Here is a 16,216-nt window from a genome sequence, read left to right as displayed (position 1 = left end):
GGTGCTGCAGCACTACACAGCAGCATCCCCTTCCCTTCCAGACAGCAGATGGTACAGTAGGACTGGTATTCGTCATCCCGTAAGGTCGGCCAGGGGCGCCTGGGCAAAAATGAGAATGACTCCCAGTCATTCTCTTCTTTAAGTTTTGTCTCCTGGAGATTCACTCCTGCCTGGAATATCATAGCAGATGGAGGCTGCCCTCCACTCCCCCTTTGATTCTGCTTGCAGAGGCAATAAAGTCAGTGTTGTTTCTTATTCATGCATTCTTTATTACTTCATCACACAAATGGGGGGATAACTGCCATGGTAGCCCAGGAGGGGTGGGGGAGAAGGGAAGCAATGGGTGGCATTGTTGCAGGGGCACCCCCTAGAATGGCATGCAGCTCATCATTTCTGTGGGATGTCTGGGGCTCTGACCTGGAGCGGCCGTTTGCCTCTCTGGTTCTTTAGTAGGCTTGCTTGATATTCTAGGCAGGACTGACTCTCCCTTTAGACAAAACTTAAAGAAGAGAATGACCTGGGGACTCATTCCCATTTTTGTCCATGCACCCCCGGCCAACCTCACCGAGGCTGGGCAGGAGCACCCATGACAGCAGCAGACGGTACAGTATGACTGGTAACTGTCATTGTCAACTTGCAAAGCAGCAGATGGTACAGTAGAGCTGGTAACCATCTTTGCTAACTTGCAAAAGGCAAGGGGATGCTGCTGTGTAGCGCTGCAGTACCGCGTCTGTTAGCAACATCCAGTAGACATACGGTGACAATGAAAAAATGCTAAACGGGCTCCATGGTTGCCGTGCTATGGTGTCTGCCTAGGCAATCCAGGGAAAAGGGTGCAAAATGATTGTCTGCTGTTGCTTTCATGGAGGGAGGATTGTCTGACAACATTTACCCAGAATCACCCGCGACACTGTTTTTGCCCCATCATGCATTGGTATCTCAACCCAGAATTCCAATGGGCAGGGGAGACTGCTAGAACTATGGGATAGCTACCCACAGTGCAACGCTCCAGAAATCGACGCTAGCCTCGGTACATGGACGCACACCGCCGAATTAATGTGCTTAGTGTGGCCGCGTGCACTCGACTTTATACAATCTGTTTCCAAAAATCGGTTTCTCTAAAATCGGAATAATCCTGTAGTGTAGACATACCCTTAAGAGTGCATTTGCAGCCAACCAAGCCCCAACTAAAACTGTCATAAAGTGGTTACCTTCCCTGGTTTAGTGCACTGACAAACTCAGGTGGGAGCTATATTTAACCTTACAGGTTGTTTTGATCAGTTTCCTCCGGCTGACACTTGAGGCAGCGGTGGTCAACTCCAGAGAGAGCCCAACCTAATTTTCAGTTAGAGGTCACATTTTAAGGCCTTTGTCAGGAGAGCTAATGTGCATGTGTATTAATGAAGTTCACTTTCGGAGAGCCTATTCCCATTAAAAATAAAATGAGCACAATGCTATTCCCGGCTTCTTTTAATTCTGGTTGGGTCTGACTTTTGGGGATCTCTCTCACCCAAGTTAAGGGCCAGTGATCTCCTCAATTTAAACCTCAGCTCACAGTTAGTCTGAGCATCATGTAGGGAAGGGAAGGCTTTCACCCATCCTGATCATTTGAGAAAGTTGTGTGAAGTACAACAAATCAATGCAGGCTGACCTTTTTTTTTCTTTTTATTTCTCATGATTCATGCAATAGTGGAGTGGATAGAAAATTATACACAGTAGAAGTGCATGTCCTCTATTAACATGTTTGCTTTCTACCTACCCAGGCTCAAAGGTGGAACAGAGACAAATATGAGACATTTGGGATTATTATTGTTGGAAATAACAACAGAGCAGGGACTATCCAGTTTATTGCACCCAATGCAGCATGTATGATTACCTGCCCTATGGGCAGATGGTGTATGTGTGCATTCGGTGCAAGGAGCTCCTGGTCTCCGACACCGTGTACAGGCTTTGGAGACCAGAGTGGCTGAACTGGAGGAGCTAAGGTAGACAGAGAGGTACATAGAGGAGACTTTCTGAGACCCAGTAGAACGGTCCCACCTCTGGTCTGACAGCCTCTGTGCTGGTGAGGAGGATGAAAGTCTCAGGGAAGGAGAACATCCAACTGGAGCAGAGGGAAACAATCCCATAGTTGGGATGCTCCTTCCAGATGGTGGTGTGATATCCTCTTGCACTGACGATACCTCTCCGGGGGAGGGAACTCCGGTTATTAGGAAGAGACAGGTAATAGTTATGGGGGATTCGATCATCAGAAACATAGATATCTGGTATCAGAGGGATAGCCATGTTAGTCTGGATCTGTAAAATCAGCAAAGAGTCCTGTGGCACCTTATAGACTAACAGACGTATTGGAACATGAGCTTTTGGATGCATCCGATGAAGTAGGTATTCACCCACAAAAGCTCATGCTCCAATACGTCTGTTAGTCTATAAGGTGCCACAGGACTCTTTGCTGCTTTTATAGATACCTGGGTTTGCGATGACCGGGAGAACTGCATTGTGAGCTGCTTGCCTAGTGTGAAATTTGCGGATCTCTCAAGACATCTAGATAGACTTATCTGTAGTGCTGGGGAGGAGTCAATGGTCGTGATACATGTAGGTACCAATGACATAAGGAAGGATAGGCGAGAGGTCTTGGAGGCCAAATTTAGGCTGATAGGTAAGAGATTGAAATCCAGGACCTCCATGGTATCATTCTCTGAAATGCTTCCAGTTCCATGCGCAGGGCCAGTTAGGCAGAACTGCAGGGTCTCAATACGTGGATGAGAAGATGGTGTAAGGAAGAGGGGTTTAGATTTATTAGGAACTGGGGAAACTTTGGAGACAGGGGGAACCTATACAGGAAGGATGGGCTCCACCTAAACCAAAATGGAACCGGATTGCTGGCACTTAAAATTAAGAAGGTCATAGAGCAGTTTTTAAACTAAGGGCTGGGGGAAAAGCCGACAGGAAGAGCCCATGGTTCGGACAGAGACGTCCCTTAGGGGAGGATCTATTAATGGAGATTCTCTATGTCCTAGTAAGGAGGAGAGGATGGAAGATGATAAAATACAGATAGGATCTGATAAGAAACTGTCAAATGAAAAGTCCCATTCAATTACATCATATCATGGCAGACAGCTAAAAAGTGACAAGTTTTTAAAGTGCTTATATACCAATGCTAGAAGTCTAAATAATAAGATGGGTGAACTAGAATGCCTTGTATTAAATGAGGATATTGATATAATAGGCATCACAGAAACTTGGTGGAATGAGGATAATCAATGGGACACACTAATACCAGGGTACAAAATATATTGGAAGGACAGAACAGGTCATGCTGGTGGAGGAGTGGCACTAAATGTGAAAGAAAGCATAGAATCAAATGAAGTAAAAATCTTAAATGAACCAAACTGTACCATAGAATCTCTATGGATAGTAATTCCATGCTCAAATAATAAGAATATAGCAGCAAAGATATACTACCGACTACCTGAACAGGATGGTGATAGTGATTGTGAAATGCTCAGGGAGATTAAAGAGGCTATTAAAATAAAAAAACCTCAGTAATAATGGGGGATTTCAGCTATCGCCATATGGACTTGGTACATGTCGCCTCAGGACGGGATGCAGAGATAAAGTTTCTTGACACCTTAAATGACTGCTTCTTGGAGCAGCTTGTCCTGGAACCCTCAAGAGGAGATGCAATTCTTGATTTAGTCCTAAATGGAGCACGGGATCTAACATCCCTGTGGTGGGGAAAACACCACAGCAGCCCAATACTGTAACATTTAATTTCAGAAAGGGGAACTACAAAAAAGGAGGAAGTTAGTTAAACAGAAATTAAAAGGTACAGCGCCAAAAGTGAAATCCCTGCAAGCTGCGTGGAAACTTTTTAAAGACACCATAATAGAGGCTCAACCTAAATATATACCCCAAATTAAAAAACATAGTAAGAGAACCAAAAAATCGCCACCATAGCTAAACAATCAAGTAAAAGAAGCAGTGAGAGGCAAAAAGGCATTATTTAAAAAGTGAAAGTTAAATTCTAATGAGGAAAATAGAAATTAGCATAAACTCTGGCAAATGAAGTGTAAAAATATAATTAGGAAGTCCAAAATGTAATTTGAAGAACAGCTAGCCAAAGACTCAAAAAATAATAGCAATTTTTTTTAACTACATCAGAAGCAGGAAGCCTGCTAAACAACCAGTGGGGACACTGGACGATCGAGATGCTAAAGGAGCACTCAAGGACAATAAGGCCATTGCGGAGAAACTAATTGAATTCTTTGCATTGATCTTTATGGCTGAGGATGTGAGAGGGATTCCCAAACCTGAGCCATTCATTTTAGGTGACAAATCTCAGGAACTATCCCAGATTGAGGTGTCAGATGTCATGAGAGGAGGTTTTGTAACAAATTGATAAACTAAACAGTAATATATCACCAGGACCAGATGGTATTCACCCAAGAGTTCTGAAGGAACCCAAATGTGAAATTGCAGAACTGCTAACTGTAATCTGCACCCTATCATTTAAATCAGTTTCTGTACCAAATGACTGGAGGATAGCTAATGTGATGCCAATTTTTAAAAAGGGCTCCAGAAGTGATCCTCGCAATTACAGGCTGATAAGCCTGACGTCAGTACCAGGCAAACTGGTTGAAACTCTACTAAAGAACAAAATTGTCAGACACATAGATGAACATAATTTGTTTTGTAAAGGGAAATCATGCCTCACCAATCTACTAGAATTATTTGAGGGGGTCAACAACCATGTGGACAAGGGAGATCCAATGGATATAGTGAACTTAGATTTTCAGAAAGCCTTTGACAAGGTGCCTCACCAAAGGCTCTTAAGCAAAGTAAGCTGTCATGGGATAAGAGGGAAGGTCCTCTCATGGATTGGTAACTGGTTATAAGATAGGAAACAAAAGGTAGGAATAAATGGTCAGTTTTCACAATGGAGAGAGGTAAACAGTGATGTCCCCTGGGGTCTATACGGGGACCAGTCCTATTCAATATATTCATAAATGATCTGGAAAAAGGGGTAAACAATAAGGTAGAAAAATTTGCTGATGATACAAAACTACTCAAGATAGTTAAGTCCCAGACATACTGCAAAGAGCTACTAAAGGATCTCTCCAAACTGGGTGACTGGGCAACAAAATGACCGATGAAATTCAATGTTGATAAATGCAAAGTAATGCACATTGGAAAACATAATCCCAATTACACATATAAAATGATGGGGTCTAAATTAGCTGTTACCACTCAAGAAAGAGATTTTGTGGATAGTTCTCTGAAAACATCCACTCAATATGCAGCGGTAGCCAAAAAAAGCAAACAAAATGTTGGGAATCATTAAGAAAGGGATAGATAATAAGACAGAAAATATCATATTGCTTCTATATAAATCCATAGTACGCCCACATCTTGAATACTGTGTGCAGATGTGGTCGCCCCATCTCAAAAAAGATATATTGGAATTGGAAAAGGTTCAGAAGAGGTCAACAAAAATGATTAGGGGTATGGAACGGCTTCCGTATCAGAAAAGAACACATGTTGAAACAGGAATGAGAAGTAAATATTAAACAATGTAAGAGCCAGTATGCAACCCTGCTTCATTCCATTTATGTTAAACAAGTCAGACTCTTGGTTTTCATACATTACAGTTGCCTTCAAGACATCAGGTAAGGATTTCACAAGGTTTAGCAGTATAGGTGGACAACCAAGCTTCTTCAGAACAATGTAAAGCCCTAATCGACTATCCGTGTCACAGGCTTTTGTTACATTACAGTTGCCTTCAAGACATCAGGTAAGGATTTCACAAGGTTTAGCAGTAAAGGTGGACAACCAAGCTTCTTCAGAACAATGTAAAGCCCTAATCGACTATCCGTGTCACAGGCTTTTGTTAAATCTATAAAAGCCATGTACGTTATATGCTTCTCTCTGCACTTTTCCTGCAGTTTTCTTACAGTCTACACTATTTGATATTATTTTTATTAATGAACTAGAAGAAAACATGAAATCATCACTGATAAAGTTTGCAGATGACACAAAAGCTGGGGGAGTGGTGAATAATGAAGAGGACAGGTCACTGATTCAGAGCAATCTGGATCACTTGGTAGACTGGATGCAGGCAAATAAGTGTTTTAATACAGCTAAATATAAATGTATGCATCTAGGAACAAAGAATGTAGGCCATATATGCAGAATGGAGGACACTCCCCTGGGAAGCAGTGACTCTGAAAAAGATTTGGGGGTCCTGGTGCAGGTCTCCAGCATGAACTCAAAGATTGACACAGTAATTTTACAGCTCCGCAGCCTGAGTCCTGTGAGCCCGAATCAGCTGACCCAGGCCAGCTGCAAGTGTTTAATTGTTTTGTAGACGTACCCAAAGAGCTCGATCTATTTAGCTTAACAAAAAAAACAAAAAACAAAACAACAACAAAAAAGGCTAAGGGGTGACTTGATGACAGTCTATAATCATTTGCATGGAGAAAGAATATTTAATAATGGGCTCTTCAGTGTAGCATAGAAAGGTCTAATATGATCCAGTGGCTGGAAGTTTAAGCTAGAGAAATTCAGACTGGAAATAAGATGTAGATTCTTGACAGTGAGAGTAATTAATCATTTAAACACTTTACTAAGGGTCATAGAATCATAGAATATCAGAATTGGAAGGGACTTCAGGAGGTCATCTAGTCCAACCCTCTGCTCAAAGCAGGACCAATCCCCAACTAAATCAAATAAAAGAGCAGAAGCCATCCTCTCCATCTAGCACAAAGAGTGGCCAGTATGAACCCATGACTTTGGCATTATTAGCACCCTGCACTAACTAGCTGAGCTAGCGGCAGATTAGCCATCATTGACAATTTATAAATCAAGATTGGATATTTTTCTAAAATATGTGCTTTAAGAATTTTTTGGGGGGAAGTTCTATGGCTCATGTTTTACTGGAGGTCACACTAGATGATCCAACCTTCTGGCCTTGGAATCTATGAATATGAGAATCCAATGAGACAGATGGGTTACAATTTGCTATTACATTGTAAGCATTTATTTCTGAAAATTAGAAAATCTCCTTATGAGGAGGGGTATCAAATTCATTTTTGGGAATGTCCAGAAATTACTTGTTTATTATGGGCTACGTGCCTGGGCATAAATGTAGAACTGCGTGCTCTCCAGGAGATGCAGTTGACGTGGCATTCGCAGGTTTGCACAATCAAAGGTGGATTATAACCTTTATGTAATGCCTAAACTTAATTATTTTCATTATATTTTGTTCAGTCATATTCAGCATCACTAAACTGAGAAAATGTGCTGTCCTTTAAGACCACTGTTACTTTTGCCATGTTTCTCTCCCTTCTCCATTCTTTGTCCCTCCATCTTCCCAGTCTTTGTGCATTTCCACTGTTTTTCCCTGCATTTCCTTCACTGCAGTAACTCCCAGTTCCATCTGGGGGGTCTAGTCCCACCCTGTTCTCCAAGTTATCTGACAAAATGATACTAAAAAAAATTGTTATTACTGAGATATGAAGTGAAATCATTAGGAATTAGAATTCATGAACTAATTATATTAAGGGGAGGAGGAGTCCACACCTTACAGAGCCCTCAGAATGTCTGCAGATAGCATTGCTTCAACTTATACTAACTTTGCTTTTAGGTTTTCTTCTCAGCCCAGAGGGCTAGAAACTTTCAGGTTTTGACACCTTTGATCTACAGTCTAATTCTGACTTGGATTACTCACTCAGATTTAGTGGGTGTGGTGATGGAGAGGAGACAAGGCAGGATATACCCTAGCATACCTAGAGGGAATTCATATGGGGCAAAAATTCATCATCAAGTTCTTGAATGAAGTTCCTTCCTGGCCAGAGGTACAGAATCACTTACCTGTAAGGGGTTAATCAGTTCAATTAACCTAGTTGGCACCTGACCAGAAGGACCAATGGGGGAAAGAAGATACTTTCAAACCTGGAGGGAGGTGGTGTTTGTGCTCTGTTTGTTGGTTCCCTCTCAGGACAAAGAGAGAGACCAAGCAGGTAACCTAGCTCCTAAAAAGACCCTGAACTGATACATCTAAAAATTACAGAATTGTAAGTAACAGCAAGGAAAGGTGTTAGATTGTCTTTTGTTTTAGCTTGTGAATTTTCCCTATGCTAAGAGGGGGGTTTATTCCTGTTTTTGTAACTTTGAAGTTGAGCCTAGAGGGGAATCCTCTGTGTTGTAAATCTTGTTATTTACCCTGTAAAGTTATCTTTCATCCTGATTTTGCAGGTGTGAGTCTTTTACCTTTTTTTTTAAAATAAAATTCTTCTTTTAAGAACCTGATTGATTTTCAGTGCCCTAAAAACCAGGGATTTGGTCTGTGCTCACTTTGTTAACTTATTGGTTGGTATATTATTCTCAAGCCCCTCCTTCCCCACCCAGGAAAGGGGGTGAAGGGGCTAGGAGGGATATTTTGGGATGGATAGGGCTCCAAGTGGCCCCTCCCTGAATGTCTGTTTAAATCATTTGGTGGTGGCAGCAATACTGTCCAAAGACAAGGAAATAAATTTGTGCCTGGGGGGAGTTTTTAACCTAAGCTGGTGGAATATAAACTTAGTGGGGTCTTTCATGTGTGTCCCTACATCTGTACCCCAGAGTTCAGGGTGGAGAGGGAACCCTAACATCCTATGTTTCAGTTGTTTGGGGAAGAGAAAGATAATTGACATAAAATTGAGAATAAATTGAGTTTATTAATTGAGACTAGTAATCTCTCTGTCTTCACATAAATACATGTAATACTAGAATTTAAGAATGTCTGCTTTGTAGTCTGCCTAAAAAGGACCCAACTCCTCATTATTGCAGGTCATTTTTATGGTTGTAAATATGTATAGTCCAACCATAAATCTTGAGATTTTGGAGGCAGTTGAAAACTTCTTTCTGTAGCCTGAGTCTCAGACCAAAAGCCTAAGGTGAGTTAAGTATGTTTCCATCTCTCTTTTCTCATTTTCAGTCCTATGGCTTTCTGGATAGTGAAATTAGAAACAAGGGTCTTTCTTTTTGAGATTTTTTTTTTAAATTGGAGATATACTTATCTCCTAGAACTGCAAGGGACCTTGAAAGGTCATTGAGTTCAGCCCCCTGCCTTCACTAGCAGGACCAAGTACTGATTTTTGCCCCATATCCCTAAGTGGCCCCCTCAAGGATTGAACTCACAACCTTGGGTTTAGCAGGCCAATGCTTAAACCACTGAGCTATCTTCCCCCACTGCTGGTGTTTTTGTCTTTTCTCCTATGGGGGTTATCTTGGTTTTCAGTTTTACAGCTTGTGTAGCTTATGGCCCATTTTACAGCTAGGAATGGTATATAAAAATAGACTGAAGGTATATTTATTTTACTTAATTTTGTATCTCTTCAGTGTGGTCCAAGGCCCATAAAAGGCTGAACCAACACCGGCTGTAATGTATAGACATAATGGTATGTGCTAAGGATGGTGTTGAATATTAATATTCTGTTTTTCCACAGATATTAAGGTCAGAAGGTACCTTAATGAGCATCTAGGCTGACCTGCATAATGCTGGTCATAGAATTTCACCCAGTGATCCCTGAATCTAACCCAATGACTTGTTTGAGGTTGCAGTAGGACATACCTATTACAAAGATATCCAACCCTGACAAAAGATGTCTAGTTTGTTAGCATTTTTCAGTTTGTGTTAATATTACTTAAGGGGTTTGTGTGTGTGTGAGTGTTTATTGAAGTAAACACTTATAACTGAAATTCACTGTGTATCGAGTCCAGTGTTATTAAATGATCTATCCAGGGTTCCAGCATCAGAGTCTTATAATCATAAACCTTTGCTGACTTTCTGATTTCTCTGGGGACAACCTGTTAGAAAGATCAGATCTCATTACAGCTAACTGTGTACTTAGCAATAAGCAATTCTGAGGGTATTTACATTGTGGTCTCTGTATAATCTTTCTGAAAGTTGCAATAAAATATTATGTTTCCTTTCAGAACCGGTGCAATAAGGTTAAGGTGTTCCATGCAGTATCAGAAATTCCACGGTTTTAAAAGCTATAAACTATAGAGATAATTTTCTGATCTAAACCATGTAGTAGGTACCAAAATAATTCTCAGTGCATTGATAGCTGAACTTGTTGTCATGGAGTCCATAGCTACTTCACGCTGCTTAGATTTAGCAGGCACAAAAACAGGAAAATTCATATTTAAAAACATACCAGCTAAATCAATTCAAACTGAGGTCAGGAAAGGCCAGCTACAGAAACATCTGGACTTACAGGATTCTCATGGTGACTTTCATGATGTGGCTGAGAATTTCTTACTATTTGATCAGTATCTACATGCAGATTTGCTCAGCAAACATCCATATAGGAAAGGGGCTTTCCAGTTCCTCAGCTTTAGGATGGTTTTTATTTAGATAAATGAACTTCAGAGCTTAGTAGTAATTCAAATAGATCCTAGATGATTGGAAATGAGGGAATAAGTGGCAGCCAGGTTAAAGCTATTCAGTTTTTAAAGCTCCTTGTTGTGGAAATATCAAAATAGCACCCCCTTTTTAGGCCCTGGGGAATCTGTCTCCTTTCATACAGGACTAAATCTTGATCTTAATACCATCAGTGGAAGTTTTGCCATGGACTCACATTAACTTCAATAGTTTATGTGGGGAAGCCCACCAAAGCAAAGCAGCAATGGAGATTTCTATTGGCAGTACTGGACCCTATCAATTTATATGGAGCAGCATGAAATAGTCTCTAAAGAAACTTCTTATGCTTTGTATCAATTTTTAGAGACCTGATATCCGTGGATCATTTTTGCGGATTGCATGCAGATATCAATTTTGTGTCCTCGCAGAGCTCTATCAATTTTGTATAAACTGCAGTAGATTAACAGTCTTTTGCTTTCTTACTGTTAATTGTACATTCACTATTAAACTTCCTTTACTTAAAACAAAGATGACACATGCTTAGTAAGTAGAATAAAATTACCTAATAATGAGTCTGAAAATTCAAAGGGGGAAGGGGAGAAAGACTTCTCTCAAAAACAATTTTTTTAACCATATTCCCCTTTACACATGGAACGCCCTGCCTGAACTGATTCATAAAGCCACTGTCCATTCCTCATTCAAATTCTTCAGTTTAGTGCATGGGTGTGATGGTGGCAGTGGTTTGTAATGTACAGGTAAGACTAATCAGTGGCTCTCAACCAGTGGTACGGGTGCCCCTGGGGGTACGTAGAGGTCTTCCAGGAGACACACCAACTCATCTAGAGATTTGCTTAATTTTACAAGAGGCTACATAAAATCACTAGCAAAGTCAGTTCAAACTAAAATTTCATATAGACAATGACTTGTTTATACTACTCTATGTACTATACACTGAAATGGAAGTACATATAAACTGGACACTAGGAAGTTTACACTTGAAATTAGACAAAGGTTTCTAACTATTAGAGGAGTGAAATTCTGGAACAGCCTTCCAAGAGGAGTAGTGGAGGCAAAAGACATATCTGGCTTCAAGACTAAGCTTGATAAGTTTATGGAGGGGATGGTATGATGGGATAGCCTAATTTTGGCAATTAACTGATCTTTGATTATTAGGTAAATATGCCCAATGGTCTGTGATGGGATGTTAGATGGGGTGGGATCTGAGTTCCTACAGAGAATTCTTTCCTGGGTGCTGGCTGGTGAGTCTTGCCCACATGCTCAGGGTTTAACTGATTGCCATATTTTGGGTTGGGAAGGAATTTTCCTCCAGGGCAGATTGGCAGAGGCCCTGGAGGTTTTTCGCCTTCCTCTGCAGTATGGGGCATGGGTCACTTGTTGGAGGATTCCCTGCACCTTGAGATCTTTAAATCACGATTTGAGGACTTCAATAACTCAGACATAGGTTAGGGGTTTGTTACAGGAGTGGGTGGGTGAGATTCTGTGGCCTGCATTGTGCAGGTGGTCAGACTAGATGATCATAATGGTCCCTTCTGACCTTAAAGTCTATGACTCTACAATATTTATATTCCAATTGATTTATTTTATAATTATATGGTAAAAATAAGAAAGTAAGCAATTTTTCCATAATAGTGTGCTGTGACACTTGTATTTGTATGTCTGATTTTGTAAGCAAGAAGTTTTTAAAGGTGGTGAAACTTGGGGGTATATAAGACAGATCAGACTTGAGCCACTGAACTAGGTAATCTAGTGGTCCATTCTGGCCTCAAAGTTGATGATTCAAAGACCAGCAATTAGCAAATTAACAATGGCTAGATTAAGGAGATGATAGTTGATTCTTATTTTATGTATTTATAAAAACAAAATAGCAAATGTTATAAGGCGTATATAATCTTGTATTTTTCTCTCCTGAACCCTTCCCTTCAAATGTTGCAGGTCTTCTGAGAAGGTAAACCCTTTGGAGGCAGGGACCAGCCCTGACTTCCTATTATTTGTTCAACACACAGTTCATTTAGGGGCCTACCAGCACTATTGCAATATAAATATGTAATACTACATAATCGGAAATAATTTAGAGGCACAAATCGTGTTTGGGTCTGTAACTTCCACTGATATTAAAAAGTCACAAAACTAAAACCATAAACAGTTATTAGTATATGTAAGGGAATGTCTAGATTATATTTAGTGGGTGCAAAAATAAAGTTGAATGAACTGCTGTATGTCACACTGTATTAAAGAAAAGTTGCTAAGCATAAAAAAGGAACTGTGTGTGAATATTGGTGGTTGTTTTTTTTTGTTTTGTTTTCCTAGGGATTAGCTGAATGGACCTAGTTCAGTTTAAAGCACAGGTCAGTCTTTGTTTGGAAATCAAACATTCTTCCTGATCTGGAGCAACAAATGTCAGTTTTGATAGCTGAACGAAGGCCAAATGGATTGAAGCTAGGTAAATGATATGTTTTCAATAGAAATACCTACATTTGGATGCAGGGGGAGGAGAAGAGATTAAATTCCATTCCTTACAACTGCAGTGTGAAACTACTGTCTTTCAGTCACAAAAATAATTTGAATTATGTAAAGCTGCAATTGTATACTCACTCAAACATGATCTGTATTTGCACTCCTCCAGTTTGTGGGGTGCTTTAACAATGAAAAAAGACAACAGAACACTACTGACTTTAGTATTCGAGAACCTTGGGATAGTCACTCAGCCCCCTCAATACATATTTAGAAACACTTGCCACAATGAGGCATTGTTATACATGTTAAGTCTAAACTAAGCCAAGTTTGAGACCTCACTGGCAGTTGGTCTGTGCATTTTTAGGTTCTCCATTTAGAGCTACTCAGTAGATCACAGGAATGAAATGCAAGGCAATCCCAAGGGATAGCCCTTCATAGTACTACCAGCTCTAATCAACCCAAGGGCCATTAAATATTCCTCTTCCTGCTGCCTTTTATTGTTCCCTGTTCCTTTCACTCATCTCATTCTTTCTTCCTACAGATCCTTCCTTCTCTCCAAAACAACGCTTAACTATTCCTCCCATTGTGATGGTAATCAATGCCCCACTTAGCACCAGTAGGACTGGTACATGAACTTGCCCTTTACTTACTACTGTACCCCCTTTCCTTATATAAGCACGGATTGCCTTCTATCCAATAGGCTTTTATAACCAGTGCTGGTGGGCAAAATGTGAAAAAAATCCTGTAACAGGAGACTGGTAAAAAGCACTTTAAACTCAATTCAATAAAATTATATTCTGCTCCCATCACTTAAATTGTTGATTGATGTTTTCAGAGAAGTTTACCATAGTATATGCTCCTTTCTAGGCAATGTAGGTTCCTGAACGCAAGGGCAAAGCCCTACACCAGAAACAGGTATGGTTGTTCTCTGTTTGTGTTGGTCACATGTGCAGGATGTATTGCAACCCATCATTGCTAACTACTGACTAAGTAAAACACTTTTTATAGGTAAATAATTCCATTTTACAGCAGATTTTGCTGGCACTGAATTACATACTAGAGGCTGCAAGCCCAGTGGATTCACATAGCACGTTTCCTTTTATAGCTGGTAGTATCAGTAACAGCAGTGTTCCTTTTTATATGTTTGCAGACTGAGCAGCTGTTCTATTCCTAAAGTTAATTTTGACTAGAATTAGTGGTAGTTGTGCTTGTATGAAGAGAAGAATTGACACTACTTAAACTAGGTGGATATAGTACGATACAGTTAAGGTAGATTGTGATAAATACAAACAGGAATATTAAGAGAATTGAAAACCTTCATAGTACTATGATTTTTTTTGTTTTAAAGATCATCTGTAAATGAAGGCGTTTGGTAATGTGATTTTAGAAATATCTACCTACAAGATGGTACAACCATACACATCTAGAAAGACCAGTTTTAATAGACATCTTGGAACAAGTTAAAAGTAAATTCAACATTGGTCTCAATTAGCTTACGAGGAAGTTTATTTAATAGAAACCTCTTATATAAAATTAAACATTACATATTTAGGAACACTGAAGGGGAGACACACTTGCAGGTTGACTTCACCCCAAACTGCAATTTTTCCTAAAGCCTAGTTATTAAGTAATTATGGCACACTAGAAATCAAGTTTCTTACAGTAGAACAGATGCTAGAATCTGAACAACTAGTTATGGCATGCTGTTTATCTATATGAAAAATGGTGAAGGTGCAGTGTGAGGAACCATTAGATCTACTCTGACCTCCAGTATATAATACAGACCACAGAATTAAGTGTTCCAAAGGGTTTAAGATCTGCCAATGGTACATGTGCTGATCTCCATTATGATGTACATAAGCATCAAGATAAATGGGCCACAACAGCGGTTGGGGCCTTATAAATGCCACTACATATATCGACCAATAAAATGCAAAGGGTTCTGTTTGCCTCTTGACGTGCAGGCATAGTTAACGGTGGCAACAAGATTGAATCTTACAGCAACTCCATTCACTGAATTGCCAGTCTTCAAGACAAAAGTAGCTGTTAAAATATGAACACTTTATTCTTGCTACAGGTGTTTGGCAGTTGCACTGTTTCTCTGATTTCTGTGACACTGACAGTCAAGTAGTTTAAGACTAGATCCGAAAAAAAAAATTAACATGGATTATATTGGTTAAGCACGCACAGGGCCCTCAGTTATATAATTTACATATTCATCAGCCTGAAGTGTATTTAGAAGAAAAACTTATTAGGCAAAATTAGCAGGTAAACTTGATATGTCAATAAAGATGCATTACTAGCTGTACTTTTACTTATTTTATCATAATATGTAATGACACTTTTTATTGTACTGGCTGCTTTCTGATGTACTGAAATTATGTCTGAGCTGTTATCTTTCATGGCAATAGCAAAACACTATTAGAGCTAAACTGGCACTCATTTTGTTTACTTAGAATTAAAAAAAACATTTACAAAGTTGACAGATAACATTTATTAAAACATGTTATACCAAAAAGGGCATGGATCTCTTCTATAAGAAGAAAATATTAAACAGCAACATTAAATTAAGTAAAACCATGCTGTGCAATTAGGACAGCAATATTATATAGACAAAATTATTCAACCTTTGCAATACAGGCATAACATCTCAAAGTATCAATAAGATATGCAACTTTATTATAAATGACATTTTGTTTATAATAAAAACTTTTGTAGCTCACTTGCATAAACAGTTACATTTCTGGAAGAAAGATCCCTTGGAGAACAAAAAAGCAGCAGCAATTGACTTATGACACAGGCTTCAAGCAAAGTTATCAAAGTCTGATAATTTCATCACATTAAAAATATATTGGTTTTCCAGCATCTCCCCTTGGGGCATAGACAGCGTAGAGCTTTTAAACTAAAAACTCTAACTACCCAGTTAAATATAATTAAAGGAGGAAAGCAGCAACCTTCCTTTGCTGCTTTGAGAAAACTTCCAACTCTTCTAAAGAAAGATGATACTAAATACAAAACTGCTGGCTCTCAGGATTCAAAGATGGATAAGCTCTCTGGCACCAGCCCAATGTTCACTTTAGGTGGTCTGAAGGATGTCCATTCTTTCGTGTCCAGAAGTACAGTGATGTCAAGTATGGACCTTACAATAAAAGACACTGAAATATGGCAATCTCAGAGCTCCCTCCTGGCCTCTGATGTGTGGTATTTTATCAGTCTTGACAGGGAAGCTACATCAGAGGGAAAAATTGAGACCAAGGATCTTCCAGTAGTACCATCTAGGGTCTCGCTGCTTGTCCATGAAGCAATCAAGAATGGTCGCTACTTGAAACGGGG

General features: G+C 39.7%; 1 long non-coding RNA gene across 1 annotated transcript; it reads left to right on the top strand.

Annotated features, from left to right (window-relative positions):
* Nucleotides 1-7,766: 7,766 nt before the first annotated feature.
* LOC123352713 lies at nucleotides 7,767-13,644 on the top strand. Its single transcript, XR_006574261.1, has 4 exons — nucleotides 7,767-8,075; nucleotides 8,830-8,936; nucleotides 12,737-12,869; nucleotides 13,425-13,644. It is a non-coding gene; the product is annotated as an uncharacterized LOC123352713 (long non-coding RNA).
* Nucleotides 13,645-16,216: the final 2,572 nt, after the last annotated feature.

The sequence above is a fragment of the Mauremys mutica genome, chromosome 18 (assembly GCF_020497125.1).
Source record: "Mauremys mutica isolate MM-2020 ecotype Southern chromosome 18, ASM2049712v1, whole genome shotgun sequence".
Classification (NCBI taxonomy): Eukaryota; Metazoa; Chordata; order Testudines; family Geoemydidae; genus Mauremys; species Mauremys mutica.
The sequence above is the reverse complement of the archived record's forward strand: the minus strand, read 5'-3'. Positions and strand labels throughout refer to the sequence as shown.